The sequence below is a fragment of the Armigeres subalbatus genome, chromosome 2, assembly GCF_024139115.2.
Source record: "Armigeres subalbatus isolate Guangzhou_Male chromosome 2, GZ_Asu_2, whole genome shotgun sequence".
Classification (NCBI taxonomy): Eukaryota; Metazoa; Arthropoda; class Insecta; order Diptera; family Culicidae; genus Armigeres; species Armigeres subalbatus.
The window spans coordinates 7,453,159-7,474,730 of record NC_085140.1 but is presented as its reverse complement, the minus strand read 5'-3'; the positions used below and the strand labels follow the sequence as shown (position 1 = coordinate 7,474,730).

General features: G+C 38.2%; 1 protein-coding gene across 1 annotated transcript in view; it reads right to left on the bottom strand.

Moving 5' to 3' along the window:
- LOC134217619 (uncharacterized) overlaps window positions 1–21,572 on the bottom strand; it is a 394,075-nt gene that overhangs the window by 327,243 nt on the left and 45,260 nt on the right. The gene's annotated exons all lie outside the window — the stretch shown is intronic.

Here is a 21,572-nt window from a genome sequence, read left to right as displayed (position 1 = left end):
GAATCAAGACTTTTCGAATGCATTTTTGTTTGGTAAAATGTTATAAGAATTTTGTAATGCGGGCATTTCCCGCAAATTTAGAATTTTCAATAAACATGCTAGGGTTCTTGACATTCGAGAAAAAATTGGGAAACTTATTATATTCTAAGGAGAGGTAACTAAAATTAAAATGAGAAAAAACTTGGAATGCTTTCGGATGGATTAAAAAACTACAAAGGACCATTTTGCCTTGCTTAGCTCCTATGGTTTTCTAAACGTATTAAGGTTCCCCCCAAACACACGTGATGCAACAATGCACTATGGGGAAAAGGGTGGCCATTAATCGGAAAATTTACTACCTCCAATTTGTCTAATTTATATATAATATGAAAGTATATACCCTAGATAAGAGAATCGGAAAATATTGAAGCGCTGTGTTTATGCAGTCAAAAGATATGGGCTGGCGAAGTGAAAAAAGCTGATAAAAATAAAAAAATCATTACTTACTTTGATTTGTATGTTATGAAGTCAATTTTTCCCCAAATATAAGGTTTTATATACCATTTCAAAGCTTAAAACTTTAGCTTTCCGATAGTTGTGTTTGTTTTGCACGCGAAGTTTTATATCAAAAAGTTGAGGAAGAAAAACTTTAATTATCATATTTTTTTGTTATAAAATGGTCCCGCAAACCTTATGCCCCCAAATGTCCTAATGTCAAAGTACGCTGCAATCAAAGTTTTCTTAAAAAATGATTAAAAATGATTAAAAAATGAACATTATTACTAGAAATATGATTGTTTGCTGTGTTATGCATGCTGTATTGGAAACAAACAAAAAAAATACCGAAAAAAAATTTAAAAAAAATATATTTTTTCGCGGGTGACATTTTTTGAAGGGTTAACGATGGCCCTTAAATGGTCAAAAAAAAGGTTCTTAAGTATTCCTTCACATAATATACATATATTGCATAGAAACAGTTTTCATTGAAAAAATATTTTGGCCTCCCATTTGTATGCGAATTCCCCATAGTGCAATGGCGACACGATTCTATCGCTTGGCGTTTGCGATTTTGTTGCCGTTGGTATGGAAGTGTAAATGGAACGTTTTCTGCAGCGACCCAACGATAGAATCGTGGTGATAAGATCGCTCAGGCATGGGGGAGCCTTTAAGGTTTTTGGGAATATATTAGGACTGAGCTCAAGGATCATCATTTATAATGTCCAATTCGCAATTCGATGTATTGTAGATTGGGAGGTCAATTTTTGTCTGGTAGACCAACATGGAAACAGATGGGTCGAGCATCGAGTGAAAACGATAGCTTGGCTGTTTTGAGTAAACGAGTAGAAACATTAATGAACAAATTAGCCCCCCTAGAGTTTTCCCTTAGTTCCGCCAATGGGTATAATTCCAGATGGAAACTGGCACTCTGTGATGGAATTACGAATCATGGCGAAAATATTAGACTTGGAAGCCTAGGTCGGTATCCTTACCCTGCCCGAAGGCGTCCTCGAATACATCCCCAAGTTCCACAAAATACGTGCTCGTTCCATAGGGCAGGAACGCATGCTGTTCGAAGCCGTTTTCCGACGGCTTCCAACTTTTTCCTTAGACGGCGATTAACCAATATCTCATGAATCTTGCTAGAACAGGAGGTCAGGGAGGGAACGTTATTCTTAGGAATTGAAACGACATAGATCTATCATCATTCTTAAGGGAACGTGCGGTCACGCCATGCTTCATTTATCAAGTTCAAAAACCTGGACCTATCTGATGACGGAATCAGTCTTGAAAAGTATTACAAAAATGTCATGGGGTTGCTATTTCTAACTTGCTATTTTTTTCAAGAGATTTTAAAAATTCGAATTTTTTTGAGGAGCAGAAATAAGGGTTGTATGACATTCGCCAGAAAGTCATTTGCCAGAAGGCATTTTTCCAGAATCAGTTTGCTAGAACCATTCCCCAAAAAGACGTTTGCCAGAATAGACCATTCCCCAGAATTGGTCATCTCCTATTTGCCATGCATGCGTTTGCCAAGTAAGTGCATTAATTCATAACGCCATGAACTTTTGGCATAACTGTGAACAGCGTCGAAAGGGAGGGTCATTTAGCACAAGGGACATTTTTCATAATTTTGCTTTGTTGTTGTTTTTAGAAAACATTCCATTTAGGAACATAACACCGAACCGGTCGATAATAGAACTGAAAAGACGTAATTGTTTCGAAGAAAGCATACATAAGCCGGGTATAGCCGCTTGCCCGGATTGAGGCAATGGTGGATGTGATTCTTTCTTTAAAATAGGTGTTTGTCCGTATTGCAATGATGGATATGATCACTTCTTTAAAAAATAAGCGCTTGCCTGGATTAAGGAAATGGTGGATGTGATTTTTTTTTGTTTAGAAATAGACGTTTGCCAATATTAAAGCAATTGTGAGTATTTGAGGGCTGTGGCTAGAGCCGCTTTTTTGTTCTCAAGCGAATAGAGGGATATTTTGAAATCACTCCCATAAGCAAAATATTTTTGCAGTTACTTGGCTGTCAAACATTTCCCGCTCTTCGAATTTCTCTTTCCATGCTGCATAAGGGTGCATAAATGCGCGAGACTCTACATGACTTTACGATGGTTTACATACATCCTGCTCCAACTAGCTGCTGAATCTCGTGATAATTCGTAATGAGTGCTTTTTAGTTGTATTCCTACTAATTTTCCACTCGAAATATAATGCGAAAGTATCTGTTATACAGAAAACAAAACTCAAACTAAGTTTATTTTTATTTTTTCCCAAAATAATAACATTACTTCTCAATATAAGATCAAAAACGAACATAACCTCAATCTTCAATGCTTGGCTCTGGCACAAGAGAAAATTTTGGCTTAAGTTTGACAAGCAAATCGATTCTATTTGCACCACCCAGGTGAGTATAATCCTTTCTTAAAAATATAGTACATACTTGCCCCGATTAAGGCAATGGTGAATGTGAATGTGATCCTTTCTTTAAAAGGCGCTTGTGCGGATTAAGGCAATGGTGAAAATAAATCCTTCTTTAAAAGTAGGCGCTTGCCCGGATTCAGGCAATGTTTTTTTTTTGTCTTTATTTAGGAGACTTGCAGTCCGAGGTTGGCTCGTCTCCGGATGGCAATGGTGAATGTGATCCCTTCTTAAAAAGTAGGCCTTTGCCGGGATTAATGAAATGGAAGATATGATCCCTTCTTAAAAGAGAGCGCTTGTCCGGATTAAGGCAATGGTGGATATGATCCATTCTTTGAGAATGGGCGTTTGCTAGAAATAAAGCAATAAGGTTGGGAACATTTTTTTTAAGGAGGCGCTTGCTGTTATTAAGACAAGGGTAGATGTTATCCCTTCTTTAAAAGTAGGTGTTTGCCCGTGCCCGTATTTGAATATGGCAATTGTGAATATGATTCCTTCTTTAGAAGTAGACATTTTGCCTAGACTTGTTGATGTAACTTCTTCAATAAAACCTGTCTAATATGACTTTAAGTAATATTATCCAATTGTAGATATGATTCAATTTTTGAAATGCAGTCTGTGTCTGGAATAAAGCGAAGAAATATAATATCCATTCGTAAACAGTTTGTTTGGTTTTAGACAAAAATTATTGTAATGTTTTGACAAATAGTATCCATCTTTCTGAAAACTGTCTAATATGTTAAATAATCTCTTCAATAAAAATTAGTTATACCGTTATGCCAAATTCCCGTTATGCAAAAATCATTCTGGCAAATTGATTCTGGAAAATGGTTTTCTGGCAATTGTACATCATTCAACCCGAGCTTGTGCGTCGCAAAACAATAGCGAGTCTATCTGTTCATCTTTTCCTTGTGGTACGTCACTCACTCACACTCACACTCCAAACAGCCTCTACGATTTTCGCCACATACAAAGCGTCGCTCCGGAGGCTCAATGAGTGCTCTTTCGCCCGACGCCTTTGGGAGATCCTTTTAGACATGCTATAGTTCGATGAAGATCTTCCAGTCGTCGGAGTTCGTCTTCGAAGTAGCATGCCGATCAGTGTGGAAACGTATATCTCCCATGTGGTTCGCTACCTGGCACCAATGAAAAATTGAGTGATATAATTAACAATGCTCCTTTCCTTCCAGGTTCTGGGAGACATGAAGGTGCATCATGGGGAGGTTGGACTCCCGAGGTGTCGTCCTATTCGAAGCCGTTGAATCTATAGACCTCGTATTTCTCAGCAATGGGCCACCCGCCTTTTCATCGGCCATTCTGCCATCGCCATCGACATGATAATCCATGCTTTTTCTTCCACCGCCGACTGAGAGTTTTATCAACAATCAATATGAAACTGTCGATTTTTTCATGGTTCCAGTTTCGTATGCTATGAACGGTCTTCGGTACCCAGTCATGAAAGCGTCGCTTCAGTACGTAATTTATTGATGCCTCTTTAGAACAAATTTTAGCACTGCTGTCATAGCAACATTTTCGTAGGCGGTTCTTTCTTTAAATAGAAACAAATTACAAAATGGAAGCTTGGATTGACTGTGCGACTTGTACATGGGATTTTAGCTCGGAGGAGTAGCTCCAGCATTACTGATACCACTGGTCAAGCCAAGGGTCAAGCGACTACGCCTCAATGTGTTAGTTCCTGACGGTACCGTGTTTTGTGCAAGCATGCTCAAAATATCCGACTGTTTGCGGAGTTTTCTCGTATGGCATAACATAATCCACCTGATCATCAACTTTCCTTTGATGAAAGTTCGACAGAACGCTGGATCGGAAACGACCCGCTGTGAGGGAGACCAGTACATAGACGCCTCCTGCCTCAGTGGATGCATATCATGATGCATATGTTTCAGTCCGCGGAGATATATATGTATTTATATAAAATACATATTCAAGATAAAACAATTACCATGACCTTAATCAATGAAGTTTTACGGTCTACGAACCATAATCAATATAATATTGATAAAATCTTTCCTCCAAAAATGTTTGAAGAAAATCGTTTAATCGCACATGGTCAACATTCTTAAGCCCCAAACGCAATTCAGCGAAACAGGGACGGAAACGGAAAATTTGACAACAATGGTTTGGATATCGTTTTGTTTTATATGGGATGAGCCCTTGTGTTTATTTTTTTAATTCCTATCATTATTGCAGCTTAACAAATTGCAAATTTGCTTATCATTTCTGGAATACACTTTTTTTTTCCTTTGTGATTTTATTTTATTATTGGTACCAATGCTCAATACTCAGATGATGTCGCCTTTTTGATAATGACTGAGTCGTGGCGGTTTACCGGTGCCGGATCACTTTCCTTTCCAGTTTTCCACACCCAAAACACAATGGATGACGATGAGCTTATCATGGAGAACACTGTTCAAGAAATTCTGCAAATACAAAGCGATTGAGATCCAATTGACACTGGAGTAAAACGGAATAAGCAAGCTCATGAACCGGAATCTCGATGAGAACGTAAGGGCCATGCTGGAGGATTCTGCCGATGGCAAATTGTTTTGGGGTAAAGCTGTGCTGACGGCAACCTATTTAGCGTAAGGGAATCCAACATCCTTGCTAAAATCGAAGCAAACGTCATTCGAACTGAGGGAATTGAGAAATCCGGGTATATCAAACATTTTTGTTTTCGGTACGATGTATTTGTCCGAAGGAGTTGACGCGGAAACTTGATGTCAAAGCTTGGAAGGAGATCTTCGTCGGATTCGTTCATAATGAATATCGCGTCTGGAATTCGATGAGAAAGACGATCGATTTTGACATTGTGAAGACTGAGCATCCAGGTTGGAAACAAAATCTTATAATGCGCATTCCTCTTGTACATCGGAGCTGTAAGCGTTCATCTGAATCAAATAGAAATATTATAATTAGGGAAAATCAAGGTTCCATTCAATAAAATCGTATTCCTTGACTCTCAGTTCTTGATCATCCGCAAACTGTAGGAAAACATTAATTGCCAGAAAGGTAAAACCCCAGAGTGGAGGCTTAAAAAACGACATTTTTGGGCGAATTTCAGGTTCAGATTCTAATGAGGCGGGCAAACTAGCAATGTGCTTAATACTATAGATAGTGGAATATATAGATGAGCGAAGATAAATCCTCTGTCTCCAAACGAACTGTCAAACGTGTCTCCAAACGAGCATGACGTCACGATTTCAATGGAAACGTTAAGGGCTGTGACGTCATTTGCGTGTGCGCACGGGCAAAAAAATCGATTCAGCCATGCTTTCGCTCATCTATAGATTCTACTATCTATACTTAATACTTGTGGTGTTCTATTGAAGGTCCATTTTGACTCCAAGAGAAAAATATTCCAAATAAAAATGTCCTCGCATATCATCTATAAGGATTATAATCCTTAATCGTCGCGCACTGAAGAAATTTTCGTCAGAGTATAGAACAGATTTCTCTATAAATACCGAGGGATTATCCGTTGTAATTCTGAATAATTTTCCACCGAAATTCCGAAGAATTTCCGGAAAATTCAGAAAAAAAAATTGTTTAACGTGTTTTTGGGGAAACTCTGAATAAATATTTGGCCGGAGAAACTTAAAACAGTTTTCAGAAATTTGTCTCCAAAGATATATCGTAATAATTCATTATTTTTGCAGGAAAAGAACGCCTATTCACACCGTGAAATCACGAAACGCTGCCCCCGCACACCGCTATAGTCTTTTAATTCTTGATTTGAAACGACCTAAAAGAAAACAGAATTATTAAAATGCGAAGAAAATAATAAATTTATCTCCAACATGTCTCCAAAATACTCAACCGACATCGATCGGAAAATGATAAACAAACAAATTTGGTTAAACCCATGACAACGGTTGAAAATTAGAACAAATTCAAATTTAAGTTGAAAGATTGCTTAGTTTTTTCAAGTTTATTTTGAAGCGTTGCTTTATTTCACTGGGTACCGAAATCTTAGTACATGGAACCATAAAATGAGTACTAATTTGTTCTGACCCCAACATCTTGATTATTATATCTATGGTTTTATGGCATCCATTTTCGATGCACTTTAGAACGCAGTACCCCGTCTACACTTCCCAACTTCACCCAGATCATCTTAGATGCTGCTGGCTCGTCCACTCCACAAATTACCGTTTTGACTCAAATTCCGAACATTACTCATATTCCGAACACTCGCTTTTTAATGGCCATTTTGGCTTTATTCGTGTAATTCTCTCCATAGGATCTTGAATGCATTTGCAGTCTTGATCCTCAGAACTGAAAACAGATGATTTTTTTTGTCAGAATATAAGTCATGTTCGGGATTTGAGCCAAAACGGTAGGAGAAATTCTTACGAAGCTTCCTTTACTCCTTGTAAATCTCCAGGACACTAATCTTAAGGGGGAGATCAGGAGGGATACTCTTCCTAAGAGCTCTTGGTGTCTCTTCGGACCAGTGTTGGTAAAAGCACTCATAAATCTCGATCATCGAGCGCGCCCGTGCTAACGAAATCGTCTGCTATTTTAAAGGAATGCATCACGCTGGAATGTTTCATGCTAAAACGCTTCATTTCACTCAGTTGCTAAAAAATCATTTTGGTTAAAAACGCATTTGAAATCAATTTGGGGCAATTTATTGCTTATACATAAAAGAGTGTCTAATATTTAATGCGACGAACGTCAATTCACTGATTTGAACGAAGGAGAACAAATGAAAATCTACACTGAAAACCAAAACTACCCAAAAGTGGGTTTTTTGCACTCAAAACCGTGGTTTGGGCCAATAACCCAAATTTGAGTAAAATGACTTTTCTGGCACTAGGTAGTTTGCCTTTAATCCCATGTAAACAATTTACCCAAAGCTGAGTTTAATTTATCCAAAGTGGACCTTAATCAACCCAAAAATAGAGAATATTGAATTTACTCAATTTTGGGTTATTGGGCTGAGCAACCTCAGTGAGGTGTTTGCATGCATATTCTCAAAAGTGCGTATATTGAACTCAAAGTTTGGGTTGATTTATCTATCCGTGTACGATGATTCAAATGAATGATTCAACTCATCCATGAGTTTTTAGATGCTGAGTTGGTGCGTATCAACTCACGCTTGATTTGAATCATACATGAGTTTTGCGATTTTGAGTTTTTACCAACACTGCTTCGGACCATCATCGGAAGGCAGATTTGTGGTATGGATGAAGGGGTAGCGTTTAGAATAGTTCCGGAGAACTTAGGGCGAGCCTGTGACGAACCATTTAAGTAGAAGACGCCATCAGGGTGAGGGGAGGCGTGTGCTGATGAAAGTATAGCAAACCGCTTACTTCCGTACAAGTCGGGACTTCAGGATTGGTAAAATGGCGGTGATATCAATAGAAGTTGCAGTCGCCCCGGGGACTAGACCTTGGACCGCTTGGTCGCAAAAATGTTTTTCGCTGTTGCTTGCGCTCAATTTTAGAAATATTTTCTCCCGAATTGATTATACAGTTTTGAAGTCTGGATTCTAGCGTAATTCATATAAAGTAGTGTCCTAGCCCCTTTCGAAGAAATTTTACATTCGGGGTGATAGCATTGGAGGCAGTCTAATAGAAATTTCAAAAGAATTTCGATATTATACATAAGTAGCAACATTGTGATGGTGTGAGTTGAAAATTCAGCTAAAATTTATTCAAACCATTAATCGCACATGTGCTTTTATTCTAAGCATCTTATTCCAAGCATCACAAAATTTAACTACTTGGCTGAACTTGGTCCCGAAGAGCAGAAGCAGCACCGTACGGTCGTTAATTCTAAGCCACTTTAGCCACTACGTAGTATTATTTCCCTACCGCTCATTGCCTCGGAAGCTGTGTCTCACATCGTCATATTAAAACATTCTCCGGTTACAAATTTGACCCCGCCAGCGTTGCCACAGCACATTATTATCATAGGAACAGGGCAGGACAGAGCGATGAAACTCATTTTTGCTCATTCCGAAAAGATTTAGCTAATCCGTTTGTGGTCGGAAGCTCCTTAATACTTGTCCCGTAAATCCTCCAGACAGTGGATGGCGCTTTGCTTCTCGGGGGAAAAGTTGCAAAAGAGCTCACGTCCTCACGAGGGACTTTTGCTCGAGGTATTATAATTTTCTTGCTCTTACTCTTTCGTGGTTCATTCAGTTTTTGGTACCGGAAACCGGAAGACGGAGAGGCGGCGAAAGTTTTACATTCGGTTCAGTGAATAAAAGTGCGCATAACGAACCAAAAATGCATTCTTCATCTATAACGAGAGCGACACAGCGTTAGTGGAAACACTCCTGTGGTCGTTCGAATCCGAGATGGGGTAAATTTTTCTAAAGATTGATATTTGCTGATTCTTTTGTGCTTCCTACGACAGAGACAGAGGTGCCAGAAATGCCTTCCTGGTTCAACTTCCAATGTGCCATGGCGCTAGTCCAGATTGGCAACTATGTTCCGAGCAATCGCATCACGCTTCAATCAGATCTTGATTCACAAAGAACTATCAACAAACATATGGCCACAAGAGGGTTGAAAAACTCGCTAAAGTTTTTAATACCGCTTGAAGATTTTTATCATCTCGTTCTTTGTATGCGATGGTATGGTTGCAGTTTGCTCTCTTGGGAAAATATTATTTTCTTCACACGTTCCTTCAGTATTTCACTCACGTGAACGAGTTTTCGAAGCGGGCACACAACCAATGGAATCACTTTCATCCCCTCGGCAGAGGGATTTTCATAACTTTTGTTTGCCTGTCTGATTCCGCGTTGGTAGGTACCTTCATGAATGGAAACGCTTTTCCACGAACTATTGTTTGCCTTACCTTGTTCGCTATCTTTAAGGGGGTTATGATGCTTTTTGTGAGACGGTTCACTTGATGCAAATTCTGTTTGAACTCAAAATTTTCAACGGATAACCATAGAAAAATGTGTCTGGATTCAACTTACTTTATTTGACTGTTCAACTAACATTTTTGTTTTGACCCAGTACTGCAGCTGCATTGGAAAACACCAATCTTATTATCGTTGGCAGTTGTTCGTTTTCCTAAACACCCGCTGTAACTCTCCAGGCTCTTCTTCGGTTGTTGAACATGTTTCGTAGATTTTCATTGGAAAGTAGCAATGTCTTCGAATTCTTTCATGGATTTCAGAAGTCTCAAAACATCACGTGGCGTGGCTCCCCAATAAATACTGATCTACGGGACGAAGCAACCAAGGTTTAATGTTACTCAAAAATGTTTTCTTAGTTATTTGCAACGTGTTATTCAACAAACTTGAAGATTCATGAACTGAAAGCAACTGAAAAATTACTTGAACAAAAAAATAAACTGTATCCAAGACGAGAGTCCTCTGCCGCACTCATTATTCAGACAAACATTATATGTACTTTGTTTATCTCATTACATAATGTTCCGCCGCTGCCGCCAGCTGTGCTTTCTTACTTTCTATTCGTCTTTTGCTGCGCAAGTTTACAAGCGAAAAAAAGATATGCTGGTCCCTGCTTTCGCCATAAATCGTTGGCCTTCAGAGAACCGTCACGTAGGACTGCTGCACGCTCTACTTAATGTATAAGAATTCTGACGACGCTCGCGACGACGGAAAACTGTTGAGCTGTCAAATAAAAGCGTGATAAAATCCGCACAATGTAGTCCGGCCAACAGTTGGTTGTGTGGGATTGTAGAACAGCGCTCATTAGCTACCAGAATATGATTAAATATTGTATAATTGCTCTGGCAGATGGATTTGAAACGTAAAAGTACAACACGAAAAGTTGTATAGCAAACATTTTCATACGCCCTCGTAGAAAAAAATATCTTGTAATGTTTTATTGAGGTCCCGTGATTTGATTTCATTATAGGCCGAGTTGCGAAGTAGCGAGAAAGTTATGGAATGTTACAAAATATTCCTAAATGTTTTGGAATATCAGTTTGATGCATAAGTCGTCCGTTATCGTTACAGTACTTTTTTGACAGTTCTGCCATTCGTCTGATTCGAACTTATTTGACCGAGAGAGCTCAAGTTGCATTTCTCTTGTTTCTTGTTCAGATAAAGTCGACATCCTATCAGGAGTGCCTTAAAGTTCAACTTGAACCGTTACTTTTCGTATGCTCATTAATGATTTGCCGGGTTTCCTCAAGTTTTGAAAAAAAAAACTTGTGTTTGAAGACAAAATTTACTTGATTCCTATCAACCTTTCCAGTTCTGAAAATTTAATTTAATGACGTACGAAGGAAAGCATAGCAAATTAGATGTAATGAAAAGTCCATGAAAAAATCCGATTGGTCTTCACATGAAGATTGCTTTCAGTAAACCTGAAGGGGTTCCAAGTCCACCTGATCAATCTGTTCGGAAATGGCACTCAGGTAAGTGATTCCACGATAGTTGTTGACATCACTTTTATCACCTTTTTCGGGCACTGAGAATATATGCGAAGTCTTTAAACAGGATGGGAACACCTCATGAGTATAAGACTTGAAAATATTAAACACTAGCTGCCAGTTTGATTCGCAGTTTTATCACAATCGGAAAATGAATAAACCAATTAATTTTACTTTTTAGTGACTTAAGTGACCATTTTCCAAAAAAATAGTCAGTGAATTTTGGATGCAAAAAGTGACTTTTTAGTGACTTTTTAGTGACTAGACTCAAAATAGTGACCAAGTCACTAAAAAGTGACTTACTACCAGCCCTGCTCCAGGGTTCCCATAAATTCAATCCGAACAACTCCTTACCAATGGAAGGTAGATATAGTTCAGTGATACTTGCTTAAGTGAAAACTTCGCTCCTTGACTTGAGAAAAAAGTAGATAAATAAAAAGCAATTCGGAAGGTCGCCCAGCAGCAAAAGTGTTCTCCTTTAGAAACCAAGTAACTTGAGATTATTCGGTGGCAAACGTTGCCCCAAGAGCATCGATTGGAATTTCTGGATCAATCCATGGTCTGGCATTTGTGAGATTATAAGACACGATAATCTTCAGGGTAATGGAAAGGACTGAAAATACTAGCGCGGTCAGAAAAAGCAAGGTTGCATAGCATACATTTAATTTAATGTAGTTCAATAGATTGGAATAAATAAATTAAATATCCATTAAATTGCCTAGGCTAGATGTACCAGTCGTGGCTATAGCACCAGTTGTCACTTTATATGCGAAATGGCCAATCAAATCACCACAAAATAAACTCAGATCGATAAAGCATATTCATATGATACGATACCACCTTTGATCTCCTCCAAAACAAGCAAAGCATAATTGTAAAAATTGATTTTGATGTCCTTTGCATTTTATGTTGTCGCACTAGTGGTCCCTATTTCCATAAGAGTGGTCCCTATTCCCATAAGAAAACAATGGAATTTGCCAAATAAGAAAATTAAGAATAGTGCAACAACTGGTACATGCGTCCCTATTATAGATTAATCAATTTTGAGGATTATAACAAATTTGAATGTGGTTTTCACAGCTGTTCTAAGGAGCATGAAGTAAAACCTTTCATTTGATATATAAAGTCGACCCGCATGGCTTTTACTTATTTTAAAAAAATAGTTGTTCTTATTTATGGCGACAATTGGTACACCCACCCTAATTCTTTGAGTATTGAGTATTGATTTTAATCGGAAAATTCTACGAAATTTCAATGGAAAGCTCTTTCATATTTCGACTTGATATTCTTCGAAATTTTCCCTGAAAATTCGTCGGACTTCTACAAATTTGAATCGGCTAGTGGCGTAACAGATTTTAAACAGCGACGCACCAATGCAAAAATGTCGGCGTAGGTGACGCACACCTCTAGGAGCAATCCACACATCAAATATGCAACGACGTGTAAAATTGCATCTATGTAATCCCATCAAACGAATTAACATTCAATTGTGCTAAGTCGAGTCAAAAACGAGACACTGAAGACGACCTTACTGTTGAGGTCAAAATACGTATCTGTCAAGGTACAATTAAATGGTGGAATTAAATGGGATTGTACAAACTCTTCTTATGACAAGTGAAGACATTCCACTAAAAGGCTCAAAATAATTTTCTTAACATTCAATTGTGGCAAGCTTACGGCTACGACGATTTGTGCCACTGCATTTGTACTACTGCATTTCTCACTTATTTTAGATACGAAAAAAAATCTTTGTCAGGGTTCTTCTTCTTATTGGCATTACATCACTGGGACCGAGTTGCCTCGCAGCTTATTGTTCATTGAGCACTTCCACAGTTATTAACTGCGAGGTTTCTTAGCCAAGTTACCATTTTCGCATTTGTATATCATGAGGCTAACACGATGATACTTTTATGCGTAGGGAAGTCGACACAATTTCAATCCGAAAACTGCCTAGACCGGCACAGGAATCGAACAGCCACCCTCAGCATGGTTTTTGCTTTGCAGCCGCGCGTCTTACCGCACGGCTAAGGAGGCCTTTGTCAGGGTTACTGTTTTGAAATTTGTAATTTGATCTAACGCCAATTGCAAGTTGATTTCTAAAGTATATTGGTCGATATTTTTGTTTACCGACTTTCTTAAATTTTGCGCAAATCTTATAAAGTGATCTAAATTTTGCAAAATTTTCGTAATTTTCATAACTTATTAATGCTTCTATTTTTTGTATCCCCATTGGTAAACTTATCTGGCGATCTATCCAAGCAGCACACATGTTTTAGAGAAGTTACTATAACTAACATAAAATAAAATTTTATCACATTTGAGTTGCTGCAACCAAACCAGTGTGAGTTGTGCTACTCGGGTAATTGGATTCATCACTTATCGTCTCGTTCCGCTAGGTTTCGTCAAAATTCACCTTCGAAAAAATCTGTTGACCTTCATTTGCATATTTCACAATATTCGTCTTTGCCCTTTTTCACTCGCTCGGTAGGTGTCCTGTCACGGTCGCCATGTAGCAACTGAACTGAACTTATTAATCAGAATTCTTATGAGGTAACCTAACAATAGACCGAAATGTGTTGGCAAAACTAAATGTAGGAAAAGGAAAATGACGCACTTACAATATTTTGGAAATATCTGATTGTAGTTGCAACATAGAGACGGAAAAGGTTTTTTGTTGCTGACTATGTTATTTCAAGGGCCGCATTTTGTTGGATTGGAAATTGGGTTACAGTGTCATAGAGTATTTAATTGATGATCAGCAATGAATTGTAATGAGTGGAAGATAATTTGGTACATGTTTCGTGTTGCGTGGTTGGATGCATTAAAAGGTGAGATCATGTTGCTACACAATATTTGATTAAATTTGACTGAACTTTACTAGCAAGCACCATAACGTTTAAATTTAAACGTTTAAATTTAGACCGATTGATTTCTAATTATATGTTCAGGTAAATATTGTTTAGTTTGATCTTTAGTTAGAACACACATGTTCATGATAAATTCGATTTTTTGAAAGTATAGAATAGTTCGGCAGACGTTGGGATACGGCGAACATGAAGAATGTGGGAAGAATATCATGTGGAAGCTTATGTCTCCACCAACAAAAGGAAGGTGGTTTGATTTGAACATATGCCATCGCGTGCGGAAGGATTTTCTATCGACAGTGCTGTCTCCAAATTTCTAATATGACATCAGCATTAAGTCGAATAGGATTTTACCCTTGCACAGTTCTGTTTTCTCATTAAATCCGTCTCGTCGCAACTTGGCTGCCTCTGGAGCAGTGACAGGAAATGTAATTCGATCCATGAGTTCATTGCTATCTTTTTCACAAGTCATTTATAATTTTGTTTTAACATATTAAACATATGACGCCTCAAAGGAAACTTTTTCTAACAGGTAATTTCTCTAAACATGATATTGGCGACGTAAGGAATTACGAGTTTAAAGGAAGGATTGTCTTGACATTCATTGACTATTTTTTTAATCTCCACATTTCATGGCTCACACTTTGTATTCAAGAAACGATCTGTTCGATTCGACTCTTTAAATTGCCATAATTTACAAAATACTACAGCAGGAAAATGACTTTTGGAAAAGTTATTAAAAAATTCTGGAATTGGCATTCGATTTGGACATTGTTTGACAGTCCTTCACTCTACCACAGATAACAAAGTAAGAAAGGACTGTATGTTAACCGTCGACCCGGCCATTAAAACCAGAATCTGAATGATGCACCCATCAAGGGTAGTACACTGTGAACACAGGTGAACATGTGCGTCTAAGTTGTCAAAACGGAACGATGATATGGCATTTCCAAATCATGTAAATCGTTTAACTACGTGTAACATGCTTGACACAAAATCATTAATTTTGAAGTAATTGATGTTTAATTTAGTTATTTAGTTTGATTTTGTTATGTTTGAAATTTGATTTTTGATAATATTTTTATACTGAATAGGATTAGCATAACTAAATTACTCAAATTGTAATTGATCTTCAAAACACGAACAGCACATGTGATATTTTGTAAAATTTGGAAAAGTCAACGTAATCATCGAGGGGGAGGGGTTTCGGAAAAGGAAGGAAAGGATTGTTCCTACTCTCGTTGCTACTAAAGAGCTATACCTCTGCATCTCCACGATTGTCTTGGGATCTGGATTCAATTCGGTAAGTGCTCCTTATTCAACAGCTTGTTTCACTACTGAACAGAGACGCGTTATGGAACGTCGATTATCAATGAATATTGCCACGGTATTTTGCAAATTACAGCAGGAGATCTCAGACAAAAATATAAAGACTGGATTCGATTTGTGGACATCTTGTGATTGATAGACCTTCACTCTACCGCAGCTATTCAATCACTTCAGAAGGGACTGTGTATAGAACATTTCACCATTAAAAATTACGAATCTGAAGTTATTGTACTCAAGGATTCCTGTTGCTTTGTTGCATCACCACCTTTTGTATTGCGAGTCGTCAAAACGTTGGACGCGCTACACCAAACATGAAGATTCTTTCAACTTTTGTGTAACTTAATTTGAACAAACAATCAAATTTTGAAAGACGCATTAGTGAGTTACACAGATCATCATAATTGCATATTCACATAACGTTTTGTTCCATGTATGCAACTCTTAACTTGGCATTGTTTAGTTTCTGAAGTTTGGACAAATGCCAAATATGTGTTGCATTGCAATGAATATGATGACAATTTGAACATTTTTGACTACATCTTGTATGCAACTCATAGACTCCATGCCAGTGAACACGCGCTACTGGGAGAAACCGCCGCTAACTACTCCGCCAAAGAAAAAGGACAATTTGGCGTAGCTATTTGAACGAACGTCACTACGCCGAAAGTTGTACTACGGCCGTATATACAGTTAGCCAACTGACTGGAGGCATCGGGCAGAACATGTCTCTTGGGTACAGAACAGAATTCGCCTCGTCTATATGGTAACGACGATAGACGAAGTCATTTTTCGATCATAATAAGGCCATGATTGCCCACGATCATATTGGATTGGGTGGAACGTTTGGCCAAATATATCATGTGACCGAAAATATTATTGAACAATGCAGATCCTTATAGCCAAAATATTCGTTTGGACAAACATGTTGATCTTATGCCAAAAATTTCAGAAATTCTCTGAGTCTCCATGGTATGGAACCGAACGGGTCGCTTTAGAACTTCACAAGGAGAAAACTTTCCACATTCACGTCATTATTCTGCCAATTTACGACGTTCGCCTCATAATCGATGAGAAGTCTTTCCGGTAATATGACCTTTGTACAATCCTACAAACCTCAACGATTTCATTCAACCTCGCATAAACTTGTTCAAATTGTCACTGTATCAATAGTATTAGCCATGTTTATTTATCCATTGGTATGTTTTTCCATAATCATGGGTATTACATGTAAATGGCTAATCGGTAAAGTCTGTAGGTATTTTCATGCAAATATTTTTATTTTATATGTCCCGAACGCCTTCAAACGCCAATTGGTCCATTCACATGAAGCGGATAATGCCAAAATTGACAGTTGTTCATGTCCTCCAATATGGCCCACTCCACAGTGGGAATAAAAAACTCCTTGCTAACAGTACTTATTTAGATGCCGCTATTTTAGGGAGTCCGGAAAAGACCCATTTTATGTAAAAATCAAGGAATCGATTGGCGTGATATTTTCACTGCAGACGAACGTCACTATGAAAAGTTGCCATTTGCTCGTATTTCCCCAAAATAGCACCATAAAACGAATTATTCGGGCAACGGAAAATCCTTTGGCTGCCGCTCGAAAAAGTACTCCAAATATTACTCAAATGTTGATAGAATATCAACGATGGAAATTTGGATTGCATAGGTAATTCTGTGCGTGACATATACTCAAAATTGAGACCTATTTGCCGAATTCTCCCTAAACTCATGATTTGGCCAAAAATGTACAGGCTTACTTATAAATGCCAATTTCTCGCGTTTAAAATGATCTTTAACCAGACTGGTGCAAATCTATTCAATACATGCACGAGCAGACATACTGTTTCTACATCATTTCTAAAGTTCTGCCAATTCCTCCGGAGTTCATAATCCGGGATATTCCTCCGGTAAGTATGACCTAACCGAAATTCCTCCGGAAGTTCCTCGAAATCCTCCAGGGAAGCTTCTCGAGGAATTCCTCCGGCAAATGTCATTCAGAAATTCCTCCGGAAGTTCCTGTGGGTAAAATTCCTCCGGACAGTTCCTCCAGGAATTCCTCGGAAGTTCCTCCAAGTGATTCCTCCGGAAGTTATCCAGGAATTCCTCCGGTTGTTCCTCAGGAATTCCTCCGGAAGTTCCTTGAATAAACGTTCCTCCGATTCCTCCAGTTGTATTTCCTCCGGAAGTTCATTTTGTGACTGGCGGAAGAGGTTCCTCCGGAGTCATAATCCAGAACAATTTAGCATTTCAGGAATTCCTCGAAAAGTTCCTCCAGATGAATTCCTCCGGAAGTTGGCATCAGGAATTCCTCCGGAGTTCCTCAATAATTCCTCCGGAGTTTTCAGTATTTAATCCATCTCTGATCCAGGAATTCCTGAAATTATTGAAAAATTCCTCGGAAATATCCTCCAGGAATTACATACCATATCATCATTGGGCAGGCAATAGTTCCTCAGGAATTCCTCCCGGAAGTTCCTCCAGGAATTCCTCCAGTCGAAGCTCCTCCAATTCCTCCAGTGTCCTCCAAGAAGAACCATTTTTACCGGCTTATTTGCTCACTTCAAAAACAGGAAATCCGTTCTCTAGTTTAGGAGGTCTTTCGGATTCCCATAGTGTTATCCTCTGTAAATCAGCTAGAAAAAAACGGGCAAAATGATCCATTTCGTAAATCTTCAATCACGAAACTTTAAGATTATATGTCTGTTTGCATGTATCTTGAATAGATTTGTATCAGCAAGATAATTTTAAACGCGAGAAATTACTTTCAGAAGCTTTATTACCAAAACCCACAAAAATTATACAACATTGCAAAAAAATATGATATGTGCTGATGATTTTTAATTATATAACGCTTATTCAACCAGGGTTTGAAAAAGGTTGACCATGCCTAAGACATGAATTCATCACTAGAGTGGGAATTATGGTCATTTTTTTATGTTGTAACATCAATGGTAGAATTGTTCTGAACCCATGTTCGACTTAACAACTTCTTCTTCATTGGTTTTACATCCTCACTGTGGTGTCGATCTTTTGCCGCCTCCGCTGCTTAGTGTTCATTCAGCACTGATTCCACAGTTCATCATAATCAATTTCTAAGCCAAAATGCCATTTCTGAGACCATTCATGGATCATGAGCGCTAACACGATGATACTTTTATGCCCAGGGGAAGTCGAGACAATTTCAATCCGAAAATTGCTTCATAGATTGGGGGAACTGAAATCAACCCAGCCACCCCTCATGGTCTTGCTTTGTAGCCGCGCATCTTACCGCACAGCTAAGGGGAGGACAACAAACAACTGTGCAGAATTTTAGCCCGACTGGTTGCTTTCTCGCTCTCCGCATCGCGAATTAAGTTTGCATAGCAAATTAGTACATTGCATTAAATTAAAACGTTGTACGAAGATTGTTCAAATCATACTCCCACTGGGTTATCCCTTTAAAAAATATGACAAAGTGCTTTACACATATTTCTTTAGTTTTTTTTGCCCGATTTGTGATCCTTACAGCTCAATCCAAAGATAATGAGTAGATCTTGTGCATAAGATGTTTTACAGAACACATTATTATTGGAAAGCAAAGTTGGTCCAAATTTTGGGTGAAAACAAAATTAAAATAACTTTGAGGGGATCGCAGTGTAAGCTGTAAGAAAAGGGACGTGGAGTTTTCGTTGTGTCAAATAGCTAAATTTTTATTAAACTCTCTATGTTCATGAAATGTGCAAATCATGAAACTGGCAAGCCTCCACAACATTACTAGTACTATCTGGACATCGATAGTGCTGCTTAGCAGAAGATTCAGTTCCAGCTGCTGCGCCTCAGAGATAATCAAATTTGTATTACATGCTTAACATCTCTTAGAGTTACTACCCACCACTGAAATGATGTTTTGGGAAACAATACATGAAGATTATTTTGAAAATAGCACCGTATCGGTTATGGAACTTATCGAATCTTTAGACAGATAAAGATATCTGTTTGATTCTTTGACAACCGTCATCTTGTAAATTAGTCTAACCATAATAGCATGAATGTTACTCGCATTTATAAAAAACTCCAAGGTCAGCCCAATCAGGTTATAGGGCAAAGGTGACGTTGAACTACGTAAACATGTGTAATGTAAAGGTTTCAGCTCTTCCGTTCGATGAGATCAAAGCAAGCATTTCAAGCCCAGGGTGAATCTGTTTTTCGTTGTTTATCAAAGTGCTCATGATATTAAAGTTTAGCATTACGAACCTTGATGATGTATATAATTTTAAAACCACATTTGAAAAGGATGATAAAATAAAATTTTGGGGCCCAAATAATCGAGGGATGCCATCAAAAGCGTATCACGCGAATCATCGATTGGTAAAAACTTCGATTCATTTGTATATGGCTACTTTTGAACTTATTCGGTTGCCTATAACACAAAAACACAATGCCAATCATCCGATTCCGATTGAACTGCATTGTTTCACATTAAATTTAGTTAGATTAAGTTTATTAAAATGAATCGATTCGAAATATGGATATTTATCGCCGATAACAACTCATATACCTTTCGCACCTGGAAGTTCTTCTTCTTCTTCTTATTGGCGATTACATCCCCACACTGGGACAAGTTGAAACCGCCTCGCAAGCTTAGTGTTCATTAAGCACTTCGACAGTTATTAACTGCTTACGAAGCTTTCCTATTGAGTTACCATTGGTACCATTCGTATATCATGAGGATCTAACATTTGATGACCAAAATATTTTTTTATGGGGAAGTGAGACGAATCCGAAATTACCTAGACCGGCACCGGGAATCGAACCCATACCTTCAGCATGGTCTTGCTTTATAGCCGCGCGTCTTACCAAGCTAAGGAACGACTAAGTTATCAATGATCAAATGTTATCTGAGAAGTTACCTCAAAGTGCTATTTTAGACCTTATCGTATGAGAATGATTCTGCAGAACCTCATTAATACCTATCATCACTTACCGCTGCAATCGTAACCGACTCAAACTGGGGCAGATGCTTATGATCTAAATGGACTAGACTAAGACCACTAAGTCTCTAAACTTACCCGTGGCTCTTTACAGAAAAAGCCCATCGTGAAGCTGAACTACCAACGGCGTTTGATAGTTACCCTTTGGAGAAGACAGGTAGACGCGTCAAGAAATTTGACAGATTATTCATAAAATTATTATTCATTCGTGAGTTGCGTCGGGCTTTGCGTTTACTCCGGCAGACACCTAAAGGTAATTAGCATAACGAGCTGAAGAATGTTTCCCAGAATGCATCCTGCAGCAGCGAAGAAGATTACGAGCCCTCTAATGGCATCAATAGACGTAAGCGGAAGCTGCGTCAAACGCCCAAACTTTCGAGAGAAGATGCGCGTGCCAAAGTTATGGCAGAAACGAACCTGCACCAGCTAAAAACCCTGTAAGTTGCGGTAGTTATTTGGACATGCTATGCCAGCTAAAATCATCATCATCCAATGGGTGAAACCGTGATATTGATAACAATACATGATAACTTGTTTGAAATAAGAGTAATAACAAACAAAATAACCGAATTTGCACCGAAATATCATAAAATATCAGGTTTTGCTACCTTAAGAACAAACTAATAACTCGAGATATTGATGAGTTCTTCATTGTGGCCTAAATTCAATACGTATTCAGTGAGTATTTTTATTTTCATCATTATTTTATTGCATAATGATTACTATTTCATATCGTCTGCAGGGGCAGTTGCCTTGCGAACAAAGACGCAAAATCTGGAGATGGCGATATCGATTCTCGATCCGATCTGGGATGTTTTCGGGTGAGGAAGATTCTTGGCATAGTGGGTATCCATTGTATTTTCCACACAGATATACCTATTGCAATGGTGAACAAAGCTTTCAAATTAATAACTAAAATTTTAATAGATTTGACAAGTTAAAAAGCAGGCCAAGTTCAGTTGAAATGTAGTGCTATGGAAAAAAAGCTTGCTGCCTACAAAATTAACTAATTAAACCGATTGCTAAACTGTTAGCAAGTTTTCCAATAATAAATATTATCTTAAATAAATGTATATACTGGTCGGTTCTTACGCGGAGAATATGGGCCGAA